The following is a 25,242-nucleotide window of genomic DNA, read 5'->3' as shown; positions in this document are numbered from 1 at the left end:
GGAGAGGGAATCGTAGTAGTAGGTTTAGAAGCTGCTTTCCCCTTAAACCAGCAGGTGCCTCGTGTGTACCTGTTGAGTGGGTGTGCAGGGGGGTTCCGAGGTGAGAATTCTAGCCTCCTTTCTACAGTCACCAATGGGGGGTGTCACCTCGGGCATGTCACTTAGCAGAGTCTCTTTCATCTTGATCAAAATTAGCTGTTTGTGTGTCTATCTAAATTCTCCTTCCAACTCTGATCTCATTACCTATCAAAACACCTTGTAATATAGTTTGACACATGAAGGACAATAATTCACGTGTCTCAACAGTTGCCTCATACTGGATAACTGTATTCCATAATACAATTCCATATCTTTTAGATTACTTAGTAAAATGTATTTTATGTAGTGATAACCTCATACCCTGCAGAAGCCATTTACTAGGCTGGAGAAGCAATTACTTTAAAAAATAATATTTAGGGGCTTCCCTGGTGGTTCAGTGATAAAGACTCTGCCTGCCAATGCAGGAGACTTGGGTTCGGTCCCTGATCCAGGAAGATCCCACGTGCCTCGGAGCAGCTAAGCCTGCACACCACAATTAAACCTATGTGCTGGAGCCCGGGCGCTGCAACTGCTGAAGACCCCAATCCCCAGAGCCCGCACTCCACAAGAGAAGCCACTGCCCTGCGAAGCCCACGCTGTGACTCGAGAGAAGCCCAGGCAGCATCAGAGACCCAGCACAGCCACAAATAAATTATCTTAAAAATATATTTAGGAATAACTATAACAATAACTAGCTTCGGTGAAAGAGTTAAACAAGCTTCCTCTCTCCCCAGCAGAGAACACAAACTTGTCCATTATAACACCACCAAGCATCTCCTCGACTTGGTGTCTTGTTGTAATTCAGTCGCCCTCCGTGTGTGATGGGGTGCATCATGTCATCAGAAGGCACCGTACGCCATGGCAAAGATGCAGCTTTGAGCAGCATCTGCCTCTTTGTGCCTATAGGTCCCCAGGAAGCATCTGATTGGCTTACTGACCCTGCTGCCCCGGGGACCACTCCAGCCAAGAGGGCTCATCCCCGCCTGCAGTAACAGATGCATAATGTAGTCTGCTTAGGGAACGTGTTCAGGTTCTTTTCTGAATCAAAATTCCATTTGTTTGTTTGTTTTTATTGATATAACTTTGCTGGGAATTGCCTTTGCGGTATGTGTTACTAACAGAGCTGGAACCACCACACTAGAGTGCTTTCAGTCTTTGCAAAACATAGGTGTGCCTGTTACAGCTTTTAGGAAATCACTCAGCTTGGGGAAGAAAACATTTGTTAATATTTGGACCTCCTGGCCAAACATCATTCTAGTTTTCAGAAATTATCAGCAAAGCAAAGGAGTGTTCAGAGAAGGCTCTGGCCTCTCTCTGGCCCCCTCCACTTGAGCCTTCTGACTTACATTCACCAAATCTGAAAGCCCTTTAGTGCAAGCTTCCTGCTCCCCTCCCCATTCCATATTCTATATTAAATTATTAGCATTCTCTATATAAACTCCTTGGGAAACCAGAACCCTTATTATGACTTCTGGATTTCATTTTCCTTACATAAGCATTTAATGATAAAACAGCTTTCATGAACACTTAACATTTCAGTTCCTGTTAAATGTTCTTAAATTTCATAGTAGAATGCTATGTTCATTTCCATGTAGCATTCTTAAAAGTGGCTTAAGGCAGCGAGCAGTCCCCAACCGTTTTGGCACCAGGGATTAGCTTTGTGGAAGATAGTTTTTCCAGGGACCAGGGGTGGGATGGTTTCGGGATGACGGAAGTGCATTATGTTTATTGTGTGCTTTATTTCTATTATTATTATATCAGCTCCACTTCAGATTAGACCCCAGAAGTTGGGACCTCTGGTTGAAGGGGCTTGCACATTGCTAAGTCAACCTGACTTCCAGGAAAACCTTGTATAGCTTGCAGGTGATGGATATTTATATTGACCTACAAAGATCCAGGAAGTTCATGGGGCCCTAGTTTGTGTTAATCCCACTATAAAGTGTGCTTGAAGCAGAGAGTTTGGGGCTTAAAAAAGCTGAAGATCCCCATGAAGATTAATAGTAAGATATAAAGCAGAGATAGGAAGATTGTATGACATTTCTTTTAGACCTTGGATTTCTTTAATCCCCAGGTGTGTTGGGTTAGTGCTTATCTTCATGAATGGATTTCCAAGGTGAATTTCACTCTCTGCCTCTCTAATGCTTTATTTTTATGACTGCTGTTACTGGTGTATATTTGTTCATCTCAACTGTGTACCCGTCACTAAAGCCAAGGCCCCTGACTAGTCTTAAATGAGATAAGTACAAGTTTGGAGCCAGCAATTCAATTTCAGGTATACTCTTTTTAATTTGTTTGAAGACTTTATGCCATCCCTCAAGCTAAAGGACAGAATCACAGTTGACTCAAGGGATAACTTGCCATCTTTCAAGGGTAACCTCATAGAGTCTTTAAAGAATTTGGGGAACTTGTATAATAAAAAAGATTGTTTCCTTGAGGATGTCCAAGGCAGAAAAACATGGAAAGCTCACTTAGATTTTAAGCTCATTTTTATTTCTTTATTTGATTGTCAGAGCAGTGGTCAGCAAAGCCCAACCTGTAGGCTGGCTGCCTGATTTTGTTGGTTTTAAAAAATTTATTCATTTATATTTATTTGGAGGATAATTGCTTTACAATATTGTGTTGATTTCTGCCGTACATCAACATGAATCAGCCACAGGTAAACATATGTCTGTTCCCCCTTGAGAGGGAGGGCTGGGAAGGGAGGAGGGAGGGAGGTTCTGATTTTGTTCAGTTTTAATGGGACACAGCTTTTACCACACAAGGCACAGTTGAATAGCTGCCACAGAAACCTTCTGAATCACAAAGCTTAAAATATGTACTCTCTGACTCTTAAGTTTGCAGAACCCTGCCTGAGGATATCATTGATGCTTAATATTTATGAGGATAATTTAATTAATAATTATAGATTGTAAAAGGAAGAGTCTTAGATTAACATACACACACTACTACATATAAAATAGATAGCCAACAAGAACCTACCATCTAACACAGTGAACTATACTTAGTATCTTACAAGAACCTGTAAGGGAAAAGAATCTGAAAAAGAATAGATGTATTTGTGTGTATTGGAGAAGGAAATGGCCACCCACTCCAGTCTCCAGTATTCTTGCCTGGAGAATCCCACGCACAGAGGAGCCTGGCAGGCTGCGTCCATGGCATTAGCAGAGTCAGACGCGACTGAGCGAACAGACCTCCAGAACCAGCAGCACCGCATGCATGCATAACTCAGTTGCTTTGCTGTGTGTCTGGAATGAACACCACATTGTAAATCCCCTATGTTTCTTTTCTTTCTTTTTTAAAAAATGCTTATTTGTTTGGCTGTGCTGAGTCTTGGCTGTAGCACGTGAGATCTTCAGTGTTTAGCTGTGGCGTGAGGGGTCTTCAGGTTGCAGCATGTGGAACCTCTAGTTAGGGCATGTAAACCCTCAGTTGCAGCATCGGGGGTCTAGTTCGCTGACCAGAGATCGATCCCAGGCCCCCTGCATTGGAGCACAGAGACTTAGCCACTGGAACACCAGAGAATTCCCCCAAATCAACTGCATTTCAATTAAGAAAAGGAAGTGGTCTTGTCAGTAAGTCCACGCATTACGATTTCTGCCTTCCCCAAAGTGAACACAGCTTGATGCTCATAAAGGATGCAGTGGGGAAAAGCCGAACCAAGACTGCCCGTGGATGGCTTCACTCAGCCTTAGTTCATGGAGATATTCTGGAGTCTCCGTTCTCATTTTCCATCCAGTTTCACAGTGAGTGGGATTTCACATCCGAGTTCTGGTCCCAAAGGATTCAACAGTTCCAGAAGTCAAGGTTAGAGTGAGTGGTGATCAGCCTCTCAATTCCGACGGGGCTTGGAGGACAGAGAGAATACCCATCGTAACCAAATCTGTAATAATAATTTAAATTCTACAAATTCCAGGACTCTAGCAGCTTGATTTAGGAAATCTTTCCTGTCTTTTTTTTTTTTAAACAAGGGGAAAATACACAAACAGATTAAGGTACACTTAGAAACCCAGCTGGCTTGTTTTTCACCTCCCAAAGGAGCACTTGACTCCCTGTTACACTGTTTTCCCTTTTTATCAAATTGCTAAGAAACAGTAACTCAATTGATTTAAATGATTTCTATCACACATAGCCTTTAAGACAAGTAATCGGTTTATTATGCTCAGTCATAACGGTGGTATTTTACTTCTATGAATTGTATTTTCAGCAGCGCTCATAAAATACCCAGTTTGACTTCATTTATTAACTTTCTCATTTTTCCATTAACTGATGTTTTTCTGTCTCAGATAATTTGCCTGCCCATTGATATTGCATAACTCAATAGAAATATGTCTTTCAAAAGAATGAACAGATCATTCTTTGAGGCTTAGATAAGATGATTTTATCTGAATATATCATGAAGAATAATGCTTCGGTTGTTGTTTTAGTCAAATTTCACATTTAATGTTGTAATCTGAATATCACTTTGAATTTAATTACATTAATTTTGTGGCTTGCTATTTAGTACTTTCTTATTGCTGAGAGCCTAGATATTTAAACAAAATCATTTTCTACTTTTTAGATAAGAAGATATTCAGTTTTAATTTATTCAGCTCTTATCTGCAAAATTAATTAGAAAAGATGCCTGGTTTTGTATTAATAAGTTTCAGTTTGGTGTTTTATTCTCTGTTGAGTCCCTCTCAGTCTGTTGCTGAAGCCGTCTAGGCCTGCATAAGGCATTTGCATTATTTTTTTTTAGCTTCCTCCTGTTTTATTGGCAAGTGACCATGTGTATGGTAATTGAGCAATTGTCTGCTTACTTGGGTTTATGGAATTTACATCAGCAAGTTTTGGAGATCTTAAATTTTGGTCTCCAAACAGACTTGAAGAGGGAGCTTTCTGAAACACTGTCATTTGGTTAAAAATGTATTTGCATTTAATTGAGTGACAGTCACTCTCAAAACACTGAAGCTGAGTGTCCCTTTCCTCTCAGCCACACCTTGTGCCTTTGTAATCACAGAGACTGGAGACGGGCAGCTCTCCAGTCTCGCGGGGATGCCCGACGGCCTGGGAGAGGCGACGGCTGCGGACCAGGCCCCGGGGAGCCTGCAGTCAGCCCACTAGACCTTCTCATGCGGCCTGTTGCCTCTGCTGCCCACCAAGTGCTGGTTTTCCTTCCTGTCTGACAGCTGCAGATCCTGAAAGTGAGATAGGGAGGTGGCCTTTGTCGGGTCCCCCAGCCAGTGCAGCAGAACAGAGCTTTGAGCTGTGCCTGTGACTTGATCACTTTGTGATACACCTTTCTGTCCCCTTGGCCTTGGCCTTTCTTATCATGTGTGATTGACTCTTCATCAAGAGCACCTCTGCCCTGGCTGCGTCCCAGCGGCGTGTCTCCCTCTGTCTCCACCCACTCTTTCCGGAACCGCTCATGCCCTGCCCCCTTCACCTGACACTTCCGGTCCATTCCCGCCCGTCTCTGCCTTGTGCTTCCCTGACCCCCCTCACTTTTTCACCTCCCCAGGGCAGCCTTAATTTTTGGTTCTAATTCTGTGACCAGTGCAGCTGGTAATATGATAGGGATTGCACTGAGTCTGTAGACTGCCTTGGGAAGCATAGTGACTATGACAATGCTCATTCTTGCAATTCAAGAACACAATACATCTTTCCATTTGCGTGGTCTTCAGCTTCTTTCATCAGTGTCTTATAGTTTTTGGAATATAGGTTATTTGCCTCCTGAGGTGGATTTATTCCTAGGCATTTTATTCTTTTTGACAAGACGGCAAATGGGATTGTTTCCCTAATTTCTCATTCTGGTATTTTGTTGTCAATGTATAGAAATGCAACAGATTTCCAAATATTAATTTTGTATCCAGCAACTTTACCGAATTCATCAATGAGCTCTAGTGGTTTTCTGGTCCCAGTTTTAGGGTTTTCATGTCATCTGCAAACAGTGGCAGTTTTAAGAAGAAGGGATGCAGTCTTTGATAAGGAGAAACTTGGCAGGGCGCCTGGGGTTGGGGAGAAGAATACATGACCCGAAGCTGCGGCGAGATGCTGGGACCAGGGTGCACGTGTGGACGAGTGTGTTAACAGTGGCCGTGGAAAGGTGTGCAGCGAAGGAGACAAAAGGCCAAAAGTACTCTGAAGATGGGCCAAGGAGCCTGGCATACAGACAGGCAGTTATGGCTGCTGAGAGCTGCTGGGACTTGGTGGCTAGGGATGAACAGGAAAAGTTCAAGTTTTACATCACCATCTGCTCTTTCTGCCTCTGTAACTCGGCTTGCTCACGTGGTCTCAGAAAGTGGGGACTCACAATACTAGGAGCTGGAGCTTATCTCTCTCGCCCTTGTCCTGCTCGTTGCAGTCACCCAGCCCCTGCCAACCTGCTTAATCATGCCTGTCCGTGTAAAGGTCGGGCATCTCCCTCCCTGTCTTGACTGCTGTTCCCATACATGTGAAACTGCTTAGTTTAAACCAGCCACTAGAGTCTGTCTATAAAAACTCTGTAACCCCTTTGTTCAGAGCTCAGAGCTTGGAGTGTTAACTCCTCTGGGCCTGCCAGCATAAGAAACCTGAGTTCTCCAACTCTCCAAGTGTGGTGCTTGGTTTCTCGAGTACTGGTTTCTGCAACAGGGAAATTCTGCCTTGCCCTGTGTCTGACAGGCAGTCCATGGATATTTATTGAATGGCTGCAGATGGAATCTGGACTTTATAGGTCTTCCTGTAAGGGAAATTAACTGAGTTGGAGAAAGGAGAAGCTAGAGACGGCATAACCCAGTAGGATTCCAGTATTATTCATTTTGCCTCTTCTCTGTGTGTAAGATTCACAAGGAACTGGAGATTCACTAAAGGAAAACACTTCAGAATCATATTCTTAATTGATGTGTTTTATTTCGTTCACTGTTCAGTTAAGTCGTATCTCACTTTGCGACCCCACGAACTGCAGCATGCCAGGCTTCCCTGTCCTTCACCGTTTCTCAAGTTTGCTCAAACCTTTGTCCATTGAGTCGGTGATGCCATCCAACCACCGCATCCTCTGCTGCCCCTTCTGCTTTTGCCTTCGATCTTTCCCAGCATCAGGGTCTTCTCCGATGAGTTGGCTCTTTGCATTAAGTGACCAAAGTATTGGAGCTTCAGCATCAGTCCTTCCAGTGAATATTAAGGGTTGATTTCCTTTAGGATGGACTGGATTGATCGCCTTGCAGTCCAAGAGACTCTCAAGAGTCTTGTCCAACAGTTCGAGAGCATCAGTTCTGGAGTGTGAAGTCAAGTGGGCCTTAGGAAACATTACTACCAACAAGGCTAGTGGAGGGGATGGAATTCTAACTGAGCTATTTAAAATCCTAAAAGATGATGCCACTAAAGTGTGTTTATGTATACTTTAATATGTATGGGGACTTCCCTGGTGGCTTAGCTGGTAAAGAATCCACTTGCAGTGCAAGAGATCTGGGTTCCATCCCTTGGTTGTGCAGATCCTCTGGAGAAGGGAACGGCTACCCACTCCAGTATTCTGGCCTGGAGAATTCCATGGACTGTACAGTCCATGAGGTTGCAAAGAGAGGGACACAGTGGAGTGACATTCACTTTCGCTTATTTATACCTAGGAGAAGTGATATTGAAGACTGTAGGGAGCTTAGACCAAGTAGAATCTCTGATACATGGGCCTTGCTCTTGCCTCTTCTCTGTCACCATGTGTCCCTGGGGCAGATACGAACACTGCCTGCCAGCCAGCCCTGCATTAGTCTAAGTCAGTGCTTTTCAAACTGAGTTACGATCCCATCCATGGATCATGCTGTGAAGTCAGTGGGTTGCAGAGAGCATTTGAAATGACACATTATAAAATATAATAGAGATCATTGCATTGCACATCATGAGCGTCAGTTATGTTTTGTGACAGAAAATACATTTCTTATTGCAGGTCACAGGAAGTTTGAAACACAACATTTTAAGTGAAAAGAGCTCATTACTTAGGAATATCATAAATCTATCTTTAGCTCTGTGTGTAAAGAGATCATGTGATTTATTACACCAGCCGGGACACATTTCGGAGGGAAAAGGGGAGCTCTTAATTAGACCACAACAGGGGTAAACTGGGCCTGCCTCAAGCTAATTAAGAATTATGGCCACTCTGCCTGTATTAGCCAGAGTTCTCCAGAGAAACAGAACCAATGGGATATATAGATCTATATACATCTAGATCCATCTATCTCTGTATGGAGCAGAAGGGACGGGGGGAAAGGGGGTGAGGGGATACTGAGATTTATTTTAAAGCATTGACGTACATTCTTATGGGGGCTGGCAAGTTGGAAATGCATACTACAGGCCAGCAGTAGGCTGGATACGCAGCTGAAAGTTGATGCCTCCATCTAAGTCCAAATTCTGCTACAGGCAGTAGGCAGGGTTTCCATAGTTCAGGCCTGGGGGAATTCCTTCTTCCTTGGGAAACCTTTGAAGATCTTGAAGCTGATTGAATGAGGCCCACACACGTTCTGGAGGGTAATCTACTTTACTTGAAGTCTATTGATTTAATTATTTATCACATGAAGTAATACCCTGGGACTTCTGTGATGGTCCAGTGGTTAAGAATCTGCTTGCAGGTGCTGGGACACAGGTTCGATCCCTGGTCCAGGAAGACTCCACATACCTTGGGGCAACAAAGCCTGCCTGCCCTGGATCCCAGGCTCCCCAACAAGGGAAACCACGGCAGTGAGAAACCCACGTACCACAACCAGAGAGCAGCCTTGGCTCCCCACAGCCAGGGAAAGCCAGGGCGTAGCAACGGAGGCCCAGCGTGGCCGACAGAAAGGAAAAATTCAGGATGAAAATACACCTTCACAGCAACATCTAGACTGGTACTTGACCACACAGCTGGGCGTCATAGCCCAGCGGAGCTGTCATAGGAAATTACCCAGCACACCACTTAGGGAGGAGAGGTGGTGGATGAACATAGCTCAAAGCTTTCCTTAATGCCCTAAGCCTGTGCTGAGGCCGGACAATTTGTTAGGAGTTTTGTCGTGCTATTTAATTTGTAGTTATTGGCAATGGATTTATTGAGTATTGCCAATTTGACCTTGTGGCTTCTTAAAATAATTTTTTAGAGAAGAAAAATATTTTTTCACTTTGGTGGTTTAGATCACTTTTTTACTAAGCATGAGTTATATGTAACTTTGTATTTGAAACTGTTTTAACATTTTATAAAATGTTTATAATGAAATATTTCATGAAATATTTAGAGAAGAATGTTCCTAAATAGCTTTGCTGTTTGGGACACATTGTTTAAACTATAGAAACTGCTGTAAAAGTATTATTTTCCATGTCTCTTGCTGCAAGAGAAAGTATGAGGTGTCTCAAGTGCCCAGAAAATCCACAAAAGCATTAATTTTCACCAAATGGCAGGAACTCACCACTAGGCAGCTTCGCCCTGTAGTAGACTGCAACAGAGTAACCAGTAAACCCTTAGCAGAAACCTGGCCTTGTTAGGATCTTTGGAGAAGGAAAGAGAATTCTGCAAAGTTCTATATTGAAAAATATACAAATGAATCGCTCATCCTTCATCTTTGCTGACCCAATAGTCAACCTAGTGCTTAATTCCTTAAGTGTTGCATTTCCCCTACTTTTAGAAGGATTGTTTGCCAACTATAGATCATTTGGAAGCTGTTGAAGAAGCCTGAAAAAGGAACAGAAATGAAAAATAGTAACTCTGATCAGAGTGATCAGAGTACAGTAGGATCATTAACATTTGAGCGTTTCCTTTCCACCTCATTTTCTGTGAGCTTTTAACAAGTGAAAATTGCATGGCTTACATACGTCTGTGCTTTGTGCTTTTGTCAAGTGACTTTATAAGGGAACGTTTTCCAGCGACAATAAGTACCTCCCGTAAGTCTTGTCTGTCGTCTTCATCATGTGAGATGTAGTCTTCATCATGTGAGAATGTCACATTTAAGTCATTCAGAGTTCTTCCCTGCCGGACATTTAATACATTCACCAGTTCTCTCTTGTTATTGTAAATAACGCTGCAGTGAACTGCTTTGTGAATGAAGCTTTTCTCTTGTTTGGATTTCTTTAAAAGAACTTTCTGGTTGCTTAGGAAAATTACCATCATGAGCTTCCTACTGAGCCCTGCCTGTTCTGGGTCCTGAGGTTGGCCGGGAATGACCCAGCCCTCAGCACCCTTGGAGACCTTTATGGAGGGCTGAGCTGCTTGCTAAGTGGCAACAGAAAGCTACTTTTTTCAGGGGAGCCATTAACTTGGGTTGAGAAGGATGAGATTCAGTGGATACTGATCAGGTGAGAGGCCCTATGGGTCTTGGAATGTGTCACTTCACAAGGGATTAAGGGAGCCTTGTGAGTTGAGGACTTGAACTCATAGGCCAGGAGAGCAAGGTGGGTCTGCGACGGAAATTCTTGCTGGGATTGCTCCCTGGCAGTGCATCACAAATGTGATGTTTGGGAAAGAGGATGAAAGGAGACTGTCACGCTCATGGTCGTGTTTATGTGCATCATTTCCACTGACAGCAAAAGCACAGTATGAGCTCATGCCCAAGTGCTCCTCTTGACTCTTGAAAATAAATCTGTTGTAAGTAGGATCTTCATCAGCAGTTAGTCTAAAGAACTCTCATACTGCCTTATTTCTCAGAGCATGTGGCCAGGCAAGTTTGAGGTCACCGCTCTAGAAGCCCCTGATCATGATGCGATGTGGAGAGAACTCAAGTCACATTTTAGGGACCCGGAATCGCTCCTGTATCATCTGCTGGATGTTGTATCTGCATTGTCGTCTCGTGCAGCTGTTGTCAAAGCTTTGCTTCCTTCTAGAGTCTTTGATGTTGCTTCAGAGCATTTACCTGGCTTAATTCTCAAGCCAGGTAAATCTTGACCTAAAAGGCAGTCTCCTCTGCTGATTGGCTGTGTGACACAGACTGTCTGCCCTCCTGTGTGTCTGCTCCTCTGCAGCATCAAGTGTCACATCTACTTCTGAGAGTTGTGTTGGGGATTGGGTAAAAAGAGCAGTGCATGCAATACTCAATACATGCCTGTGTTTGCTACACAAAGCCATTTTTATATTTATTAATGGCTGTCCCTAATTCTCTCTAGGTTTTTGTCCTTATGCATGAAATTTCAGTGCCCTGGTAGGTAGCTCTTCCCAGGTATCTATACTGGGACTGATGCTAACTGACATGAGAGTCACAAGAAAGCCAAAACTGGCAACACAGCTCCTAAGGACTTCAGTCTTTGGGATTCTCTCTCCCTTCCTGTTTTCTTCATATTTTCATTACTGACTTTGTATGTGCTGGGGATTTTAACTTGAATAAAATGCCATTTCTGACCTCACAAAGTCTTTGTGGCCTAGTACTTCCCAGATTTCTAGCATGTAGATGCATAAATTAAAGTATTCTGAGGATGCTCTCATTCACTTATGAGACACCCTGGGAGTTCTCTGGTGTGAAAAGCTCTTTACACTCCCTTTAGTTTGATACCGAGAGTTATCTCTGCTTTGACAGGAATCTTTTCTGGAAGGAATGGGTTTCCACCCTTCAGAGTTTAGACACTGTCTGTCAGCTGAGCAAAGCTTCAAGAACCTGGCTTTTCCTGGCGTGGTTCCTGGTTCTGTCAGCTGCCACTCTTCTTAGAGATGGAGATGAAAGTCCGCCTCTCAGATCTGGGAACAAGTCTGGGAGGGACAGAGGTCCCTCTGTTCCATTCTGGCCTCTGACTTCTGATTTCTGATGGGCCCACTCTGCTACTCTGGTGCCTGTTCTGTGTTGTTTTGCCTCCTGAGTACAAAGCCTGGAGACTGTGGAGTGTTGCACAGCAGTCCTCAAATGAAAAATTAAGAGAAAGCATATTTTTGCATTTGTCATGGAAGCTTCCAGAAATTTCAGTCTTGGATGGAAAGTAGTTTTATGACACTATTTCCTCAGTGCTGTCTTGATTCCTGTCTTTGGATTTTGGGTTAGTCAATGAGTCGATCACTGGGAAGTGTAATAATAGCTATGACATTGATTTAGGGTTGGACTTCTCATTCTGGTCTCCTGGGAAACTTAGTGGATGGAATCTTAGAATGTCTGAGTAGGCAGTAAATAAACACTCATCCTCATTTTGAAGAATGCAAAGGCTTGCAAACTGAGATGTGAAATATTTAAGAAACTCTTAAAATCTCATAGCATATCAGAGTTGAAAATACTTTTGTGGTTATCTAATTTACCTTTATGCATTTTAACAATGAGAAAACTTCAAGCCAACTTAAACTATTTCCCTGTGTTAATTAGACAGTGATTAATTGGAGGTAGAGACACTGGGTTTGGAGCCAGCTCTCCCTCTTATTAGCTTTTTGACCTTGAGCAAGTTATTTAGCCTCAGTGTCCTCATCTGCATGCAAGGGGGAAATAGTTTCAGTGTAGCTCATAGGGCTGTTTTCAGTTAAATGAAATAAGCCACCAGGTCAGTTCATTTCAGTAAACTTTAGCTATTATTATGATGGAGTGTGGAGAATCATGAAACAAATCCTCTCTGAGCTGATCTGCAAAATTACATTTTCAACAGGTGTTCGTGGTGGGTGAGGAGGATATTCCAGGAAGGAAGGACACAGAGACAGGACTTGAGAGTCTTAATGAGAACATTAGGAGTAATCCAGCTTGACTCTGCTGTGTAATGCATGAATTCAAGAAGGGAGATTCAGATCCGAAAAAAGTAGTTGAAACCTAATCATGGCTGGTCTTGGATACCAGGACATGGAATTTAGAGTTCAGTCGTGTGTGTGTGTGTGTGTGAATGAGTGTGAGAGAGAGAGAGGAAGAGGGACAGACAGACAAAGATATTATTATACCTGGACTAAAGGAGAGTAATTGACAAAGTTGTACAGGAAGGGAAGTTTTCTTTTGATAAAGTGGAATTATAGCTTGTAGCCTGACAGTGTATGTTAAAAACTTACAAATATGTCTCATTCTTGCCTGGCGATTCTTGATTTTAGAAAAGTATGCAGAAATAATAGGTTAAAACTAACACCTTAAGTATCTAATAACGGGGGCGTGGTTAAAAGATGGCAAGTTTATATAATTCAATATTATCTAGTGATAAAATGATATTTCTTTTTAACTGACATAGATCACTGAGATAATGCTAAAATGACTCAGAAGGTGTAAAATACTATGTTTATGTGATCTCATAAAAATATATGTGCATGTATGATGGCCCATGCCTTAATTCATAAAAGTCTGGCAGGGATTTAAACTGAAATATCAATAATGGTTACATTTGGGTGACTTTTTAATTGAATTAAAAATATATATAACATATCATTTCCTATTTAACCATCCTTAAGAAAACAGCTCTGTGATATTAATACATTTACCATCTTCTGCAGCCATCTCCATCTCTAGAATATACGTGATTTTTCTTTATTCTTCATACTTTTATCTAGTGTTTGAATTTTTTAATTTTATAACTGAAACAAAATTTGAGTTAAAAAATACACAGTGAGGTTCCAGTGTTCACAGGGATACTATTGCTGGGATGAGGAAAATCACGCCCTAACTCGGTTCACGACTGGCAGAGTGGAGAGGAAGCACGGGGACTGAGAGCGGGCCAGGCTGTCCTCATGATTTTATTACAGCGTCTGATCCCCCTGGATCAGATGTGCTTTTCTCTGAGATACATTTGGGACACCATATTTATGGGAACTGGACTTAGGAGCTGCTGGGGACCTGAAGGCATTTGGTATGCACCGTAGACTGTATGGCAAGCAAGCCACCAGATCCATGATCAAGCTGTCACACCAGCTTCAGGAAACCCAGGGACCCAGGGCTGGCCAAGGTCACATATCTAAGGAAATGTCCACAGAGGCCCCAGTCCTCGCTTTGGCACATCGCTGCTCGTGCCTCTGTGAGAGCATCAGGGATCTCCATATCAGTTTCATGCTGCATATAACTGAATTCTCTGATGCCCAGATTCCTTCACTTACAGGGACCTTTGTTGCATTAGTATTAATAAAAGGTCTCAAAGTAGCAAAACACCATGCTATTTAAATTTATTTTCTGCAACACATGGGCTCCAGTGCTCTGTTCTAAAGCAGAACTGAGAATATTTTAGCACTTTTCTCTTGTATGCTCTGTCTTACTAGGTATGTTTATTATACAGTGTAAAAGCCAGATTTCCCCATAAGATAGAAAAATAACTCCATAAGGAATCGTCCTTCAAGGAAAAACACATGGTTTCATTTAGGGACATTTCTCAGAAGTTCACTTCGTCTCCGCAGACATGGAGCAAAGCTACTGCACAGAAGCGCAGTGGCTCTGGTGGAGGTGAGAAGGAACATGACGGGGTGTCTGACCCCAGGGCTTCATGATTTCCTCTGTGGATGGCAACTGAAGTCAGTACACATGTAAACATCTTCACGGGAGACCTGTGCATCCGCGAGGCACACAGTTCTTAGGATGGTGGCAGTGTCCCTGGGTGAAGGGCTGACGAGGACTGGGAGGGTGGAGCCTGGCCCAGAGCCTTGAATGACGGGTGACAGACAGGGAGGTGACACATCAGAAGGTGCCTTCTGGATGGAAGGAAGAGCCCAGTAGAAGTGCAGAATCGGGGACGTACATTGTAATGTTTGGATAATGGGTTCCCCGGAAGTAGAATTAGAGGCAAGGATTGGAATGCAAGTCTTCTGGATGGAAGGAAGAGCCCAGTAGAAGTGTAGAATCGGGGACATACATTGTAATGTTTGGATAGTGGGTTTCCCCGGAAGTAGAATTAGAGGCAAGGATTGGAATGCAAGCCTTATATTAGCGGGTGATCCCAGGAAACAGTAGCAGGGGGTTAGGAAATGGGGACAAGCGGGGAGAGAAGCCAGTGAAGGGCGGGTCATGAAGACGCTGAGCTCGTACACCCAGAGGAGCTCAGCCCTGCCGGGGAGCTCTGGGAGACGTGTGTGACATACCCCAGACTTAGCCCAGCCGAGGCCCAGGCAGCCCCTGTTCACAGCACTCGGACCCCTGCTGCTTGAGCACGCTCCCAGGGGCATGGATGCTGGCCCTTCCAGAGTGCCGTGCACAGCTGGAACGCACGTCTGTGGTGGGAATAAAAATATCTCAGCTGTTAGGCAGAAATCTTAGTTTCTCCAACCAGACTCCTGGGACTAGAAACAAAATATCACATAAATGGTAATGTTAAATTATTTGGCTGCTATGAACTGAAAGTTTCTGTCTTTCCAAATTCATATGTTGAAACCTAACACCCAATATGATGATATTTAAAGGTGATCAGATCAGATCAGATAGGTCGCTCAGTCGTGTCCGACTCTGCGACCCCATGAATCACAGCACGCCAGGCCTCCCTGTCCATCACCAACTCCCGGAGTTCACTCAGACTCAGATCCATCGAGTGAGTGATGCCATCCAGCCATCTCATCCTCTGTCATCCCCTTCTCCTCTTGCCCCCAATCCCTCCCAACATCAAAGTCTTTTCCAATGAGTCAACTCTCCGCATGAGGTAGCCAAAGTACTGGAGTTTCAGCTGTAGCGTCGTTCCTTCCAAAGAAATCCCAGGGCTGATCTCCTTCAAAATGGACTGGTTGGATCTCCCTGCAGTCCAAGGGACTCTCAAGAGTCTTCTCCAACACCACAGTTCAAAAGCATCAATTCTTCGGCACTCAGCCTTCTTCACAGTCCAACTCTCACATCCATACATGACCACAGGAAAACCATAGCCTTGACTAGACGGACCTTTGTTGGCAAAGTAATGTCTCTGCTTTTCAATATGCTGTCTAGGTTGGTCATAACTTTCCTTCCAAGGAGTAAGCGTCTTTTAATTTCATGGCTGCAGTCACCATCTGCAGTGATTTTGGAGCCCATAAAAATAAAGTCTGACACTGTTTCCACTGTTTCCCCATCTATTTCCCATGAAGTGATGGGACCGGATGCCATGATCTTCGTTTTTTGAATGTTGAGCTTTATGCCAACTTTTTCACTCTCCACTTTCACCTTCATCAAGAGGCTTTTTAGTTCCTCTTCACTTTCTGCCATTGGGTTAGAGGTGAGACCTTTGGGAAATGATTAGATTTAGATGAAGTCATGAGGGTGAGGTCCTCAGGATTGATTTAGTGCACTTGTAAGAAGAGATTAGTTAAGTTAACTTCAGTCACTCAGTTGTGTCTGACTCTTTGCGACCCCATGAACCGCAGCACACCAGGCCTCCGTGTCCATCACCAACTCCCAGAGTCCAACCTAACCCATGTGCACTGAGTCGGTGATGCCATCCAACCATCTCATCCTCTGTTGTCCCCTTCTCCTCCTGCCCTCAATCTTTCCCAGCATCAGGATCTTTTCAAATGAGTCAGCTCTTTGCATCAGGTGGCCAAAATATTGGAGTTTCACCTTCAAAATCAGTCCTACCAATGAATACCCAGGGCTGATCTCCTTCAGGATGGACTGGTTGGATCTTCTTGCAGTCCAAAGAACTCTCAAGAGTCTTCTCTAACACCACAGTTCAAAAGCATCAATTCTTCTGTGCTCAGCTTTCTTTATAGTCCAAATCTCACATCCATACATGACCACTGGAAAAATCATAACCTTGACTAGACGGACCTTTGTTGGCAAACTAATGTCTCTGCTTTAGCAGTCTAGGTTGGTCATAACTTTCCTTCCAAGGAGTAAGCATCTTTTAATTTCATGGCTGCAGTCACCATCTGCAGTGATTTTGGAGCCCAGAAAAATAAAGTCAGCCACTGCTTCCTCTGTTTCCCCATCTATTTGACATGAAGTGATGGGACTGGATGCCATTGAGCTTTAAGCCAACTTTTTCACTCTCCTCTTTCACTTTCATCAAGAAGCTCCTTAGTTCTTCACTTTCTGCCATAAGGATGGTGTCATCTGCATATCTGAAGTTATTGGTATTTCTCCCAGATTCCAGCTTGTGCTTCTTCCAGCCCAATATTTCTCATGATGTACTCTGCATATAAGTTAAATAAGCAGGGTGACCATATACAGCCTTGGCATACTCCTTTTCCTATTTGAAACCAGTCTCTTGTTCCATATCAAGTTCTAACTGTTGCTTCCAGACCTGCATACAGGTTTCTTAAGATGCAGGTCAGGTGGTCTGGTATTCCCATCTCTTTCAGAATTTTCCACAATTTATTGTGATCCACACAGTCAAAGGCTTTGGCATAGTCAATAAAGCAGAAATAGATGTTTTTCTGGAACTTTCTTGCTTTTTCGATGATCCAGCGGATGTTGGCAATTTGATCTCTTGTTCCAGTGCCTTTTCTAAAACCAGCTTGAACATCTGGAAATTCATGGTTCACGTATTGATGAAGCCTGGCTTGGAGAATTTTGAGCATTACTTTACTAGCGTGTGAGATGAGTGCAACTGTGCAGTAGTTTGAGCATTCTTTGGCATTGCCTTTCTTTGGGATTGGAATGAAAACTGACGTTTTCCAGTCCTGTGGCCACTGCTGAGTTTTCCAAATTTGCTGGCATATTGAGTGCAGCACTTTCACAGCATCATCTTTCAGGATTTGAAATAGCTCAACTGGAATTCCATCACCTTCACTAGCTTTGTTTGTAATGATGCTTTCTAAGGCCCACTTGACTTCACATTCCAGGATGTCTGGCTCTAGGTGAGTGATCACACCTTCGTGATATCTGGGTCATGAAGATCTTTATTTTATAGTTTTTCTGTGTATTCTTGCCATCTCTTCTTAATATCTTCTGCTTCTGTTAGGTCCCTACCATTTCTGTCCTTTATTGAGCCCATCTTTGCATGAGATGTTCCCTTGGTATCTCTAATTATCTTGAAGAGATCTCTAGTCTTTCCCACTCTACTGTTTTCCTCTATTTCTTTGCATTGATCACTGAGGAAGGCTTTCTTATCTCTCCTTGCTATTGTTTGGAACTCTGCATTCAAATGGGTATATCTTTCCTTTTTTCTGTTCCTTTTCATTTCCTTTATTTTCACAGCTATTTGTAAGGCCTCCCCAGACAGCCATTTTGCTTTTTTGCATTTCTTTTTCTTGGGGATGGTCTTGTTTCCTGTCTCCTATACAATGTCAGGAACCTACGTGCATAGTTCATCAGGCACTGTGTCTGTCAGATCTAGTCCCTTAAATCTATTTCACCCTTCCACTGTATAATCATAAGGGATTTGATTTAGGTCATACCTGAATGGTCTAGTGGTTTTCTCCACTTTTGGCAATAAGGAGTTCATGGTCTGAGCTGCAGTCAGCTCCTGGTCTTGTTTTTGCTGACTGTATAGAGCTTCTCCATCTTTGGCTGCAAAGAATGTAATCAATCTGATTTCGGTGTCGACCATCTGGTAATGTCCATGTGTAGAGTGTTCTATTGTGTTGCTGGTAGAGGGTGTATGCTATGCCCAGCGCACTCTCTTGGCAGAGCGCTATTAGTCTTTGCCCTGCTTTGTTAACAAGCTCTTGTAGTTTCACTCTGCCGTGTACAGCAAGAAGGGGGATGTCTGCCACCTAGGAAAGGGGATCTTGTCAGACACCAGTGTTGCAGGTACCTTGATCTTGGTCCTCCCAGCCTTCCAAATTGTGAGAAATAAATTGTTTAATCTAATCTATGATATCTCTTATAGCAGCTTGCACTGACTAAGACAATGGCAAAAGAGGTTTTGCAGATATAATAAGGACATTCATCAAACAATATAATTGTTTTTTAGTTAATAAACTAAACTATATTTGGGCCTAATGTAATTCTGTGAGCTCTTGAAAATGAGGGTGTTTTCTCTAGCTATCAGCAGAAAGAAACCAGATTCAAAGCACAGGAAGGACTCGCTATGCCATTGGTGTCTTTGACTGTGGAAAGGACTATGTGGAAAGAGTCTGAGGGTAGTCTCTGCCTGCTGAGAGCAACCCAAGCTGGGCAACTGGTAGCACACCAGGGATCTCAGTCCTGCAACCATAGGAAAAGGATCTTGCCAACAATCCTTTGGGCTACAAAAGCGATTCTTTCTCAGAGCCTATAGAGGAGAGTCCAGTCCAGCTGATAACTTGATTTTGGCCTTGTGAGACCCTAGGCACAGCAAGTCCACTTGGACTCTTGAGACAGTAAATGGATAGAATCTAGGATAATAAGTTGGTGGTGCTGGAAAAAAAAATGCTCTTGGACAGTGATGCTCAGAGGTGTTTGTACTTAGAACCTTTAGCACGTAACAAAGAAAGAGATAAAACATCAAGTTATATCCATAACATGAATGGTCACGGTGGAGAGGTGTCAGTGGAAGAAACTGAGAATAGAATGGATCAGAACGGGCTTCCATGGTGGCTCAGACAGTAAAGAATCTGCCTGCAATGGTGGAGAATCAGGTTCGAACCCTGGGTTGAGGAAATCCCCTGGAGAAGGGAATTACAACCCACTCCAGTATTCTTGTCTGGAGAATTCCTTGGACAGAGGAGCCTGATGGGTTACAGTCCATGGGGTCACAAAGAGTCAGATATAACTGACCAACTAACACACACACACACACGCACACACGCACACAGAGTAGATTGCCATGCAGTGTCTTAGAAATCAGTCAATGTGAAGGAAAATTTCAGTAAGGAGGGACAGTCGAAAGGAAAGTAGTATTTTACCAAAAACATAGTCATGATTGTGCTTTCATGATTGGATAACCCCAAATTATCCAAATATGCATTAATTGAACAGTCTGATGGAATAGGCTTGCTCTGAAAGTTGCTTCTAATTCTGGCTTTGCTGTTCGCTAGCTCTGTGACCTCAGGAACATCCCTCAACTTTTCTGGATCTCAGGTTCCTGTTGGATAAAGTGAGGTGGTTGTTTCCAGTCTCTCCCAGTGCCAAGAGGCAATTTATTTGGATGCAAAGATATGGTAGCTCCCGCCTCACTCCTTGTCGTCTATTAAGTTCATAAGTGTACTGCACGTTAGTCAGAGAAGTAATCTAATTTCACAGTTAAATAAAGAGCTAATTTAAATGACTATTGAAATTAAAATGTTCATGGAATTCATCTGCTGGCTCTAATAAATGCACTCTCCAGCGTTCCCCAAACCCCGCCCATTCTCGAAAGCCCACACCCTGTATCTTCTCTGCGCCTGTTCCTCTGTCTCCAGATGGACTCTAGAATCATATTGTTACATGCTGTTTTACTTTTATCTATGGCCATTTTGGCAGCAGGAATTATACATGTTTCCCTGACAGAGCTTTACGTGGAGCATGTGTTTGAAAGATTAATATAAGCAATTGCTTCTGAAACAATTAATCTTGTTTTCCCATAGTAATGAAAAATGAATAATCAAAAGCAATAAATTGTGCCTGGAAGATGATAAATACTTCTTCAAGCATTTTAACACTGACTGTGAATTACAGCTGACCCCCAGATGGGGAAGGATGAATATGGCCAATGGAAATTCCACAGCGGGTGCCGCTGAGCTTTAATAATGGTCTTTAGCTGCTTGATTGATTTCATCGTTCCCTATCAGAACCTGGAGGACTGGCTGTCTGTCCTGCTGATTTAAATCTCGAAATGGCATCTTGTGCCTATTAGGGGAATCTGTGTTTGTTGTCTTCTTTCTGTTCCTTAACTAATGTACGGACACAAGTGGAGCTGTGTTAGGGTTTTAAATATAAATAGTAACAACTGAATAATTCTAGATCCAGTCCCTGCAGATGGGGAACCCCGGAGGGATGTGTTTTATCCAGAACGTCATCAGTTTCGGATGTGAAGCCACTTGAGTAAATTCGAGAAGGAACCCTCGGAGACTTACTTTTACTTTCAGCTTCTTTTACTTACCATCTTCTACAGGCACATTCATGAACCAGGGCTTACTGTAGATGTAATATGTTTTGGAAAAAACAGTGCATCTCTTCCATGAGAGATTCTGTGAGGTAACGAAGCCCTGAAATAAGTGATTGGCCTTCTTTTGAGATGTAACACTTCAGAAGTTTATGTGGGCACATGTGGCATTCAGACTGCTATGTGCAATGTCTCCATCCATGCATACATACGTGTGTGGGGGTGCATGCTCAGTCCTGTCCAACTCTTTGTGACCCCATGGACCGTAGCCCACCAGGTTCCTCTGTTCATGGAATTTCCCATGCAAGAATACTGGAGTGGGTTGCCATTTTCTACTCCAGGAGCGCTTTCTGACCCAGGGATCAAATCCATGTCTCCTGCATCTCCTGCATTGGCGGGTGGATTGCTCACCACAGCATCGCCTGGGAAATCACATGCATGCATGCATACACATATAATATAGCTGTGTCCATACTTTCTCCACATTGAAGAAGCAAAAATTACTTGGCAAGTGTAGACGCAGCGTACTTTACAAAGCAGCAGTCAGGTGCAGAGACCCCTGAAATTTTCTGCAAAGCTGATGGCAAAGGGAATCAAGACAGGACCCCAGTCAGGCTCCTTTTCACCATGTGCCACTGCCTGCATTTAATGTGTTTTAATGTGTTTGTATCTGCCTGCTGCTCTGGTACCCAGAGAGGCCATATTTTTACGCTACTGAATCAAAAAGCTGATGTGTCCTCCTTCTCTGATGAAGCTTGGCAGGTAATCGTGAATCCCAAACTACATCTGTGGACACTCTATAGTGCAGTTTTTTTCCATACTACCTATTAGCTGAGATTTTGGGCTGATGTGCATGATTTTTAGAATCCTCTGAAACAAAGGTAAGCCTTCCCTTGTATTTCCAAGAAATGCTACTGATCACAAATGTAACAGTGTGTGATACATGTAAGCCCTTTGAAAAGATACAGTGATAGGCAAACACAAATCAATGGTTGTCTCTTGATGGACAGGCCAAAAGTTGATCCTTCTCGTGTCTGTCTTGATTCTATTGTACTTGTAAACGTAACTATATTAAAAGTTTTGTCAAGGAATAGTTTCATGTCTTGTACACTTTTCATGAGTTTGTATTTTCAAAGCTGGAAATATAATTCTGAAATCTAAATCAGGGAGAGAAAAATCAATTCAGCTGATCCGTCTTTTGAGAGTAGAGAGGTTCTTCCTAGTTTATTGTTTCTAAAAATAAGCTTTCCAAACTTGGTACTGCTGCTGGGGAGCAGGGATGTGATGTCAGCAGCTGAAAGTCCTCCAAGTGCACGCCACACACGGTACTGTCAGATGCTTACGGAGCTACTGAGAAAATTCCTGACATACGTGTTTTGTTCTAAGAACTTAACACAGCACGCTTTTTTTAAAAAAAATTGCTTTTATAGAAACGTTCTGATTCTCCTGGATTCTTTTGAATTGTTGCCAGCATGTGATTTGGATCCTTGACTTGGCCCTGCGAAGAGAAGTTGAAAACCAGAGATGAATAGCCACGCAGTCTCTTACACTTGAGGACTGTCCAGTTAATATTTCAAGTCGCCAAGGCCAGCCTCACAGAAAGCATGTATTTTATTTTCGTTCTAAAACATTATGTTCTGAGCTATTTCCCGAAGGGCTTTTGCAAAAACCAATTCATTCTGTGTGGGAAGATGACTGTTTCTCAGTGAGTTCTCTTTCAGGTCCTTGTTCCAGACTGCTATTGGTGATAGGCTTATAATAATATTAATAAGAAAAAGGGATAATGAGAAGATGAATAAGAAATTAGGAAGAAGGTAAGGATGAGGAAGAAGAGAAAAAGATCATAATGATGTCCTTCCAGTAATTTGAAAGTGTGTTAGTCATTCAGTCGTGTCTGACTCTCTGCGACCCCATGGACTGTAGCCCACCAGGCCCCTCTGTCCACAGAATTCTTCAGGCAAGAGTACTGGAGCAGGTTGTCATGCCCTCCTCCAGGGGATCTTCCTGACCTAGGGATCAAACCCAGGTCTCCTGCATTGCAGGTGGGTTCTTTACAGTCTAAGCAACCGGGGAAGCCCTCAAGTAGTTTATTCTTTTATAATTTACAAAGTGAGTTAGTGAGATAGTTGATGTCACAAGTGAGGAAACTGACTCTTTGGTGTGACATTGTTTTCTTAAGTAATAGAGCTAGAGCTTAAATAACAGAGCTAGAGATTAAGTCGGAGAAGGCAATGGCACCCCACTCCAGTACTCTTGCCTGGAAAGTCCCATGGATGGAGGAGCCTGGAAGGCTGCAGTCCATGGGGTCGCTGAGGGTCGGACACGACTGAGCGGCTTCACTTTCACTTTTCACTTTCATGCATTGGAGAAGGAAATGGCAACCCACTCCAGTGTTCTTGCCTGGAGAATCCCAGGGACAGGGGAGCTTGGTGGGCTGCCGTCTATGGTGTTGCACAGAGTCGGACACGACTGAAGTGACTTAGCAGCAGAGCTTAAGTAACAGAGCTAGAGCTTAAACTTCTGATTCAAAGGCTGATGTTTTTTCTATCCAACATTCCTAGCTTTATAGGTACCATGTGATGTTTACAATGTGAGCTAATCTGTTTGTAAAAAGACTTGAACTAGGGTTCTGCACAGAGTGAGTGCTATATTGAAATATATGATAAAGAAATATAATAAAAATTGTGCCATTCAAAGAATGAATGAAATATAGTTAATTGTTAGAGTTCAGGTCAGTCAAAGCAGAAAATATCCGCTAGGTTCTGAAGAAGAAAAATATTTTAATGATGTTAAAGGACTATTCTTGGGGAAAATAATGCAGAATATGGCTTACATTACTTTCACAGAAGCACAGTGCTCTTTAAGAATGGATGAGTGGGTTTCACAGACATCAGATAAGAATGCTCAGGACCCCTGATTATGGCAGGAGTCAATCCACACACCCTTTCCTTTCTCAAAGATGCTTTGTGGGGAAATCAGTGGTCACTGAAGAACTGAAGCCCTTCCCAGGTAGCTCAGTGGCTTCTATCTTTCAAGGAAAAGGTTCTGTCACTTTGATAATACACAACAAAATTCAAAAGTCACAAACTGTTATTAGCTGACTTATATTTATATACTGAAGTCCTAACTTCTCGTATTTCAGAATGTGACTATATTTGGAGATTGAGTCTTTAATGGGCTAATTAAATTAAAACAAGACCGTTAGGATGGCCCCTAATACAATCTGACTGGTGACTTTATAAAAAACGAGAAATTTATACATAGACATATACTTCAGGAAGACAATGTGAAGACACGAGGAGAATGTCATCTACAAGCCAAGGAGAGGGGCTTCTAACGAAACCAGCAGTGCTGACACCTTAATCTTAGAATTCTTTGCCTCTGGAAATAAAATCTGTTGTGAGAAAATAAGATGTGTTGTTTAAGCCACCCAGCCTATGGTACTTTGTTATAGCAGCCCTAGTAACTAGTGTACTGTTTCAAATCAGTAGCTGTCAAAACTGGCTGTGTTTAGAATCACATTAGAATTTTTTTTCTTAATTGATACTCAGGGTACCATCCCAGAACAATAGAATCAGAATTGCAGGGGAGAGGACGTGAGTGGCTGTGTTTTGCAAAGACTTCCCCAAAGATTCTGATACAGTTTAGGTTGAGAATCACCATTTACACTGTCTGCCCCCAGATGTGTCCCCAACTGATTCCTTTCAGGAGGGATAACAAATCTTACATCCAGGGTCTGGGTTATGGAGCTTGTTACTCAGAGTAAAGGAAGTCATCCCACAGGATCCAGTAATAGTCCAGTATGACTGATCTTTCCAGTCATTTGAATATCTGTTTAAAAATAGAGATTCACAGAAATTTTGATTTATGAATCTGGGAGTTCTAGGACAGGGGGCAGGAGTTTGTGTTTAAGACTGTCTGTGAGTGATTCTGGTGATATTTTAGATTAAGAATGGCTGAATATTTATTCCTAGGTATGTGTGTATGTATGGGCTTCCCTGGTAGCTCAGCTGGTAAAGAATCTGCCTTCAATGCAGGAGACCCAGGTTTGATTCCTGGGTTGGGAAGATCCCCTGGAGGAGGGAATGGCAACCCACTCCAGTATTCTGGCCTGGAGAATCCCCATCAACAGAGGAACCTGGCAGGCTACAGTCCATGGGCTCACAAAGAGTTGGACACAACTGAGCGACTCAGCACAGCACAGCACATGTATTATGTATGTATTGTCTTCAGCAAGGAAAAGGTACCATAATTCCACCACCAAAGGAACCTGTTCAGGTTTCTGATCTGTGATTGTTTCCCCGTGTCCTTTTCCATCATTAGATAGTTCAAAGATGAAAGTGTTAAGGACACTGGGAGTGATGCTTCCTAAGGCCCACTTGACTTCACAATCCAGGATGTCTGGCTCTAGGTGACTGATCACACCACTGTGGT

At 43.0% G+C, this 25,242-nt stretch overlaps 1 protein-coding gene across 2 annotated transcripts in view; it reads left to right on the top strand.

The window, feature by feature from the left end:
* Window positions 1-25,242, top strand: part of FAT3 (FAT atypical cadherin 3) — an 801,625-nt gene that overhangs the window by 237,474 nt on the left and 538,909 nt on the right. The gene's annotated exons all lie outside the window — the stretch shown is intronic.

This window comes from Bos mutus, chromosome 29 (assembly GCF_027580195.1).
Source record: "Bos mutus isolate GX-2022 chromosome 29, NWIPB_WYAK_1.1, whole genome shotgun sequence".
NCBI classification, from domain to species: Eukaryota; Metazoa; Chordata; class Mammalia; order Artiodactyla; family Bovidae; genus Bos; species Bos mutus.
This window is presented reverse-complemented; position numbering and strand designations above follow the sequence as displayed.